Source organism: Leptidea sinapis, chromosome 17 (genome assembly GCF_905404315.1).
Source record: "Leptidea sinapis chromosome 17, ilLepSina1.1, whole genome shotgun sequence".
NCBI classification, from domain to species: Eukaryota; Metazoa; Arthropoda; class Insecta; order Lepidoptera; family Pieridae; genus Leptidea; species Leptidea sinapis.
This window is the reverse complement of record NC_066281.1, coordinates 9,140,081-9,147,668: the sequence shown is the minus strand read 5'-3', so window position 1 is coordinate 9,147,668 and position 7,588 is coordinate 9,140,081.

Genomic DNA, 7,588 nt, shown 5'->3' with positions numbered 1-7,588 from the left:
AAGATATCTGTTAATGTTCGTTAGTTAATTATACTTGGTGTAGTTAAGGTTTAAGTTAAATTTAACGTAAACAGTAACGCTTAATTTAACATAGACTGCGGAATGTATTGCTCCATCGTATTCCTTGGCATAGTTATCTATATATATAAAAATGAATTGCTGTTCGTAAGTCTCGCTAAAACTCGAGAACGGCTGGACCGATTTGGCCAATTTAGGTCTTGAATTATTTGTGGAAGTCCAGGGAAGGTTTAAAAGGTGAATAAATAGGAAAATGCTGCAAAATTAAATGAAATCAACAAATTTGTTTTTCCTTTGATGTGTCCATACATAATTTCTGTGAGAGAATTTACTGACGCACGGTTTGAAAGTTCTGCTGTGAAACAATTTCATTACGACACCAGGGTGCATATTTTACGAAGTAATTTTTGATGTTATGATATATTATTGACAAATTCATATAAAAACATTATTTTATTTATTATATACAGAACAACGTCTGTCGGGTCAGCTAGTATCGAATATTTATTTAAACCTTTTGACAGGTCGCTTATTTAGCTATTTAGCATTAACAATAGCGCTAACCAGCGAAGATTGGACGGTTACGGCTAACAGTTAAAGTCATCTGAAAATTGTCAAATGGTGCAACACATTTTTTGCTTAATCGGTACTTTAACTTTGTTATTGCTAAAGTTAGTTGGAGCAACCTAGCCTTAGAATATAGTTATTGGTGTTTACAGCTTATTCATATCTTCATATGTTACCATAGAGTCTCCTTAGTGCTTCTCTGTTTTTCAATGTGAATATTTTATTATATCTCCTCAAGCTTTTCCATCTGTCGCATGTCGTTTTACAGCCGGCCGCGGAGTATTGAGTAAGGGTAAAGTTGAATCATAATTACAACTACAATTACTGTTATTTTGTAAAAAATAATCAATTGCTTTGGGGTTTCATAAAACCGCACAATTGATATTTGGTGACATGTTAAACCCAGCTATATCACTTCTAGTACCTTCTCATATAGATTTTCTTTATCGTGTATTGGAAAGAAATGTAATTAAAATAATTATTGGTATTGCGAATATACAGTTATTTCTCTTTCAAAAAAAAATAAAGTTTCCGGATAAGAATTCAATAACAATCATATACTTAAAACCTTCTTCAAAACATACTGCATCTACTGGTATTATTATGATTCCGATCGGTTCAGTAGTTTTCACAGTATAGCTGAAGGGAAAAAAGGTACTTCATTTGTATATAGATACGAGCTGACCCAGCAAACGTTGTATTGCCATATAAAGTAATAAAAAAAAATTTGGGGTGTAAAAAGTAGATGCAACCGATTCTCAGACCTACCAAATTAATCGTACTGCAATTATTGTAAGTATTGATCCATTGCAACTCTATAGCGGATTTGTGGATGGAACAGAATAATATAAAAATCGCGATACAAAAATATAGGTTGATCGTAGAGGGTTGAAAATTTAGGGTTGTATTTTTTTCTTTTTAATGTTGTATCATAAAAAAATAAAAAATAAAATTACATCCAAAAAAATAAAATAAAATAAAAAAACCCTTAACATTTAGGTAAAAAAAAGAGATAGTAGCCGATTCTCAGACCTACTGAATATGCATATAAAATTTGGTAAAAATCAGTAATGCCGTTTCGGAGGAGTAAGGTAACTAACATTGTGACAAGAGAATTTTATATACGAGTTTATGACTAGTTGACCCAGAAAACGTTGTATTGCCGATATTAAAATCGCGATACAAAAGTAACTGTTGAACGTAGATGGGTGAAAATTTGAAGTTGTATGTACTTTTTAAGGCTGACTCATAATCAAACAAATTAAAAAAAAATAAAAAAAAAAATTGGCGTGGACCACCCTTAACATTTAGAGGGATGAAAAATAGATGATGTCCGATTCTCAGACCTACCCAATATGCACTCGAAATTTCATGAGAATCAGTCAAGCCGTTTCGAAGGAGTTTAACTACAAACACCGCGACATGAGAATTTTATATATTAGATTAGTGTAATACTTATCGATTCACACTACGATAGGAAAAAAGAAAGAAGAATATAAAAATTTAGGAGCTATAACTTTTATAATTTAAAAATCAATTTATTGCCCATGTTACATTGTCAGAAAAAATATTATGATGGTAGCATTATTCCGAGCCACACCGCCGACTACCTTGAGGCAGTGATTTTCAAATGTGCTATCGGCGTGCTGTCCTGTAATCTTGGCAAATTACGTTCTCATTATGTGAGCGATCTGAATTAGAATTTGCATAAATTTTTATATTAGTTAACGCTTCGTTCGAAGTGTGAAAATTGGCATTTATGCCGATTTAGTTGCTGAACCGCAGCTGCATTTTTTTTTATGGAAACGGAGAACCACTTGAGTACGGGTCATCTGATGTTAAGTGATCACCACCGCCTACATTCTCCTGCAACACTAGAGGTATCACAGGAGCGTTGCCGGCCTTTAAGGAACGTGTACGCGCTTTTTTTGAAGGTACCCACCCATGTCGTATCGTTCCAGAAACACCGCACAAGGAAGTTAATTCCACAGCTTTGTGGTATGTGGAATAAAGTTCCTTGAAAACCGCACTGTGGAGAAACGCCATTCAGTCAAATGGTGGGGATAATATCCTAATTTGTGGCGTGTCGTGCGAAGGTGGAATTCGGCGGCAGGAATCAGGTGAAATAGCTCTTCGGAACACTCCCCCTGATAAATGCGGTATAGGAACCACAAGCGATGTCTCTACGCAAAGCCAAGTGATCACCACCGCCCACATTCTCCTGCAACACCAGAGGTGTGATGCCGACCTTTATAGAAGGTCTACGCGCTTTTTTTGAAGGTAATCATATCGTTACGTCCCACACAAAGAAGCTAATTGCACAGTTTTGTGGTAAGACAGTTTCTTGAAAGCGCACTGTGGAGGAACATCCGCACATCCAGATGGTGGGTATTATATCCTAATTTGTGGCGTGTCGTGCGAAGGTGGAATTCAGCGGCTAAAATCAGTTGAAAGAGCAATTCTGTTTTCACATTAAATTTGTACAATGTTGTTGCGAAGTTGTTATACTATTTTGACTTGGGTGGGAGCGATTATTTAGCTAGCACTTAATTACGATTTAAATAACGATAATAAGCGGTTGAGAGCTCGGCTGGTGGCGTGTCTCCGCTCTGTAATCTCACGCCGGCCCCCAATCACGCATTTCTCACCCGGGCGCGTTGAAAAAATAATACATCTTCAAGTTTCGTCTATAATTTGCTGTGTGCCGCCGGCGTTATACAGTGCGTGTGCGGCGAGCCTAATAACATACGATACGTGCCTATTCAATTCTATTTAGACAGTAGTTTTCCAATTTCTTATATTATCTGTAATTTGGTGAGGTGATACCGTCATTACATTAACATCTGCTCAGATAAAGCTTTGAATTAAGATTTTCTATATAGAGATATTATTGAATTTAGAATTTTTTAGTTGTGATTTGGTAGTCGATGAAACGAAAAAGCGAGACAAATGAGACAGACATATAAATTCATAAGATTTAACGTGGAGAAAATGAAATAGGAAGCTTTTCGAGTGTTTTGGTACCAGGCGAACATAGTTGAGGAAGAGATTGTCTTATGTCTCATAACCCGAGTATACCTAATAATTATTAAATTCTGACGTATTATACATAGGCACCAGGAAAACATAAATATGCTAGCGGTGATACTAATGTCAGTTGAAATCATGTGTCATCCTAGCAACATGTACCAGGACTTCATATGGAGTTAAGAGGTACGTGCATAATGCATGTTTCACTTCTGAGATATGTATTTTGGACTAACGCAATTTTTTATTGTTAAGAGGACTCTATAGAACATTTAGTTCTATGAAGTATGAAACTAGATATGTCACTTTGTTTTAGTGTGCGTGTGTTGCCGCTATTTTTTTTCAACGTGTTCACAGTTGTCAGAGATTATTTATACGCCTATTAAATTATCTAGGAATTAGTTAAAGTATTCTAAGTCAGTGCTGCTGAGAATTTTAAGTTCTATGGGCAGAAGTCTTTTATCATGGTCAACGTTTTGCTCGTTACTCGTAAAATTTAAGTTTTTTCTATTTTTATGCATTTTTAGGGTTCCGTAGCTAAATGGAAAGAAACGGAACCCTTATAGAACACTTTTTTCTGAAACTATAAGAACTATACTATTGAAACTTGGTAAGTAGTTGTATTCTAAGCGCATTCAGATTTTCATACAAAATAGGAAAAAAAATTAATAAATTTTGGGGGTTCCCATAAATCCACTTACCTAAAATTGAAACTCAAATTTTTTTTTCATCAAACCCATACTTGTTGGTTATCTATGGATAGGGCTTCAAAAATGATATTGAGGTTTCTAAAATCATTTTTTTCTACACTGAATAGTTTGCGCGAGAGACACTTCCAAAGTGGTTAAATGTGTGTAACTTCTAAAATAAGAGAATGATAAAAGTAAAAATAATATATGATGTACATGCAAACTTTCACCCTAAATTCGTTTGAACGATATCTAGTTAGCAGTTTTTTTAATAAGTCATAAATTATCAATAACTAAATTGAAAAAAATACACTATTGTTAAAATATCGATCAAAGTGACAACGAACTACAAGTACTTTTATATTCTGTTACTTGCTGCTACGGAACCCTTCATGGACAAGGCCGACGCGCACTTGACCGCTTCTAATTGTCTATAATGTCTGCTTACCTCTCCAATTTCGAGGGAATAAATTATATTTTTTTTATGAAAATAAGGGACGAGACGAGCAGGACATTCAGCTGGTGGTAATTGATACGCCCTGCCCATTACAATGCAGTGCAGTAGGATTCTTGAAAAACACCAAAAATTCTGAGCGGCACTACAACTGCGCTCATCACCTCAGTAATTTCACTAGCTACGGCGCCTTTCAACAGTAATGCTTACTTGTTGTGGTATCCATAATTTAGCCGGCATCCTGTGCAAAGGAGCCTCCCACTGGTAAAAATCTTTGATCATGTACGAAGCATACACACCTAATTTTGTTTTTTCACCACATTTTTACCGTCCTCAATAATTTCTCTTTGTACTAAAATATCAAATACAAAAAAAATGTAGAGATATTGTTCGATCCATTGTGCGGGTCAGAATTTCATTATCCATAATACCGGTAATACGACAATTTCATAGTTTGTGGATGTTTTGACATTTTGACTGACAGACACTTTCAATACAATTACACCACGGAACGGCGGGACTATTCAACGCGCTGTGATCTATTGTGACTTGACAACATTTACACAACAACGGATTTGGTGAATATCTAAAGGGAATTTGGCTGAATCCGTGTAAATGAAACCAATTCTATATTATGTTGGTTCTATACAAAAAAATTGGTTTGTATTTTCAGTTATTCAGATATTTATATATTACTAGCTGACCCAGCAAACGTTGTATTATCATTTAAAGTAATAAGAAAAAATTAAAATGTTTGGGGTGTAAAAAATTGATGATCTCAGACCTACCAAATATTATCAAATGGTACATAATGTATCGTACTTCAATAATTATTATTGCATATTATTCTGTTCCATCCAGTTAATCTACCAACTATAGTTGTATAAAATTAAGTTTATTTTTTACCGCCTGAGAAAGAAAGCTATAAAAATTCTAATTAGTTATTCATTTTAAACTATTCTTTCAATTTGATTCCTGAACGACTGGGGACACATCAAAGGAAAAACAAAATAGTTGTTTTTATTTAATTCCGAGCATTTTTCATAATTATTCAAACCTTCTCTGGACTTCCACAAATAATTCAAGACCAAAATTATCCAAATCGGTCCAGCCGTTCTCGAGGTTTAGCGAGACTAACGAACAGCTATTCATTTTTATATATATAGATTATGAAAGTTTATTGAATTTAGAGTTATTTTGCGCAAAATCTTGCTAAGATTTATCTTTAACCAATTTGGTACGTGTTTCGTCTCAACACGAGGCATCCTCAGGAGATGTTGACGCGCCGAATTATGGCACGAGATTCCAGATATCAACTGGATATTTACATCTCATAACATTTGGATATGCACATAATATTATGGTTAAACGACACTAAAAATGCGAGATGCCTCAAAGACCTCAGACTCCATGGAGTTAGCCCTTACCCCACCTCTGCGCCTCTTATGTGATTGGATGTGATTTAGATACAATTAAGAACTCCTTTTATGCAAGGGAATAATTTATCTAAACGTTGCCCAACTACCTTATAATATCACAACAACGACTTATGACAACAACGTAATAGTACGCAGATGAAGTCTCGGGCAAAAGCTAGTATATAAAAGAATTAAATTTTTAATTTGTATATTTAAACACATATATTATTTTAGTATTGCGATTCTTTATTTGGTAAAACTTAGTTTCCCGTAGCACGAATTATGAGGTAAAAATATGGTAATTATAGTACACAATTATAATGATACTACTCTTAATACACTGTAATGCACCGTTCCAGAGAAAAAAGCAATAATATGGAATAAATGAATTAAAAAAAAAAGAGAAAAAAGCATTATCACCTAACCTCAAATTATGACATTTATAAGCGTAGGGACATTTTCATCAGGAGGAAAGAAAGGGAAACGCCTAGATTTCGTTTCTGGCACACGCCGTCCGCTGCCGCGGCCCGCTACACTCGGCTCATGCCTTGTTTTAACTGTTCTAACATAACCTAACCTAACCAATTTTTATAAATTATAGTTGATAGAGTTTAAGTCCACGAATATAGTGCTACTAATCTTATTACAAGGTAGTGCACAGTTTTCAAGAAAATATCGAAAAATTATTACAAACGGGTAAAACACGTAAATAAAACACAGAACACAGGAATATTCAAGAAACTAGGATATAAACGGAATAAAGTATAAACATTATATGAAAATGAAAATGGAATATTTGTTTTTTTTTTTACTAGCTTTACAACTCTGGGTTCTAGCCTTTTTAGTGTAAAAATTATAATTGATGAAGCCGCTTAGTATAGTGCAAACTATTTCTTACATTTCATTTTACTGTTTTTCATTTATAATTGACAGTAATCAACAAGTTTTTAGCATTCCCGCCGCCATGACAGACACATCTACAGTTTTATTTACGTGATTTACCCGTTTTAGGTTAGATTTTTTTTTTGTTATTTTCTTGAAAAAGTTGCATCACCTTGTAATAAGAGTGGTATCATTATAATCGTGGACTAAAGCTCTATCAACTACAATATTTTTACCTCCTAATTCGTGCTACGGGATACTAAATCCAACCCGTTTATTTATTGTTACATTTTTTAAATGTATTTTAATGCGACAATTGTTAATATTTTTACTCCTAAATGTCAGTTCAGATCCAAACACAATGGGGTCACTGAAAATCAGTGTTGTGTATGTATCTATTATTTAAGTATGGGTAGACACAATTGTAACTGAGTTGACTCTAGTTTTGGAAGACCAGCGACACGAAAATCTAAGATCTAAGAGAGATTTCGTTATTTTTAGGATTAAGCTATTATTTGTTTTCATAAACTTAT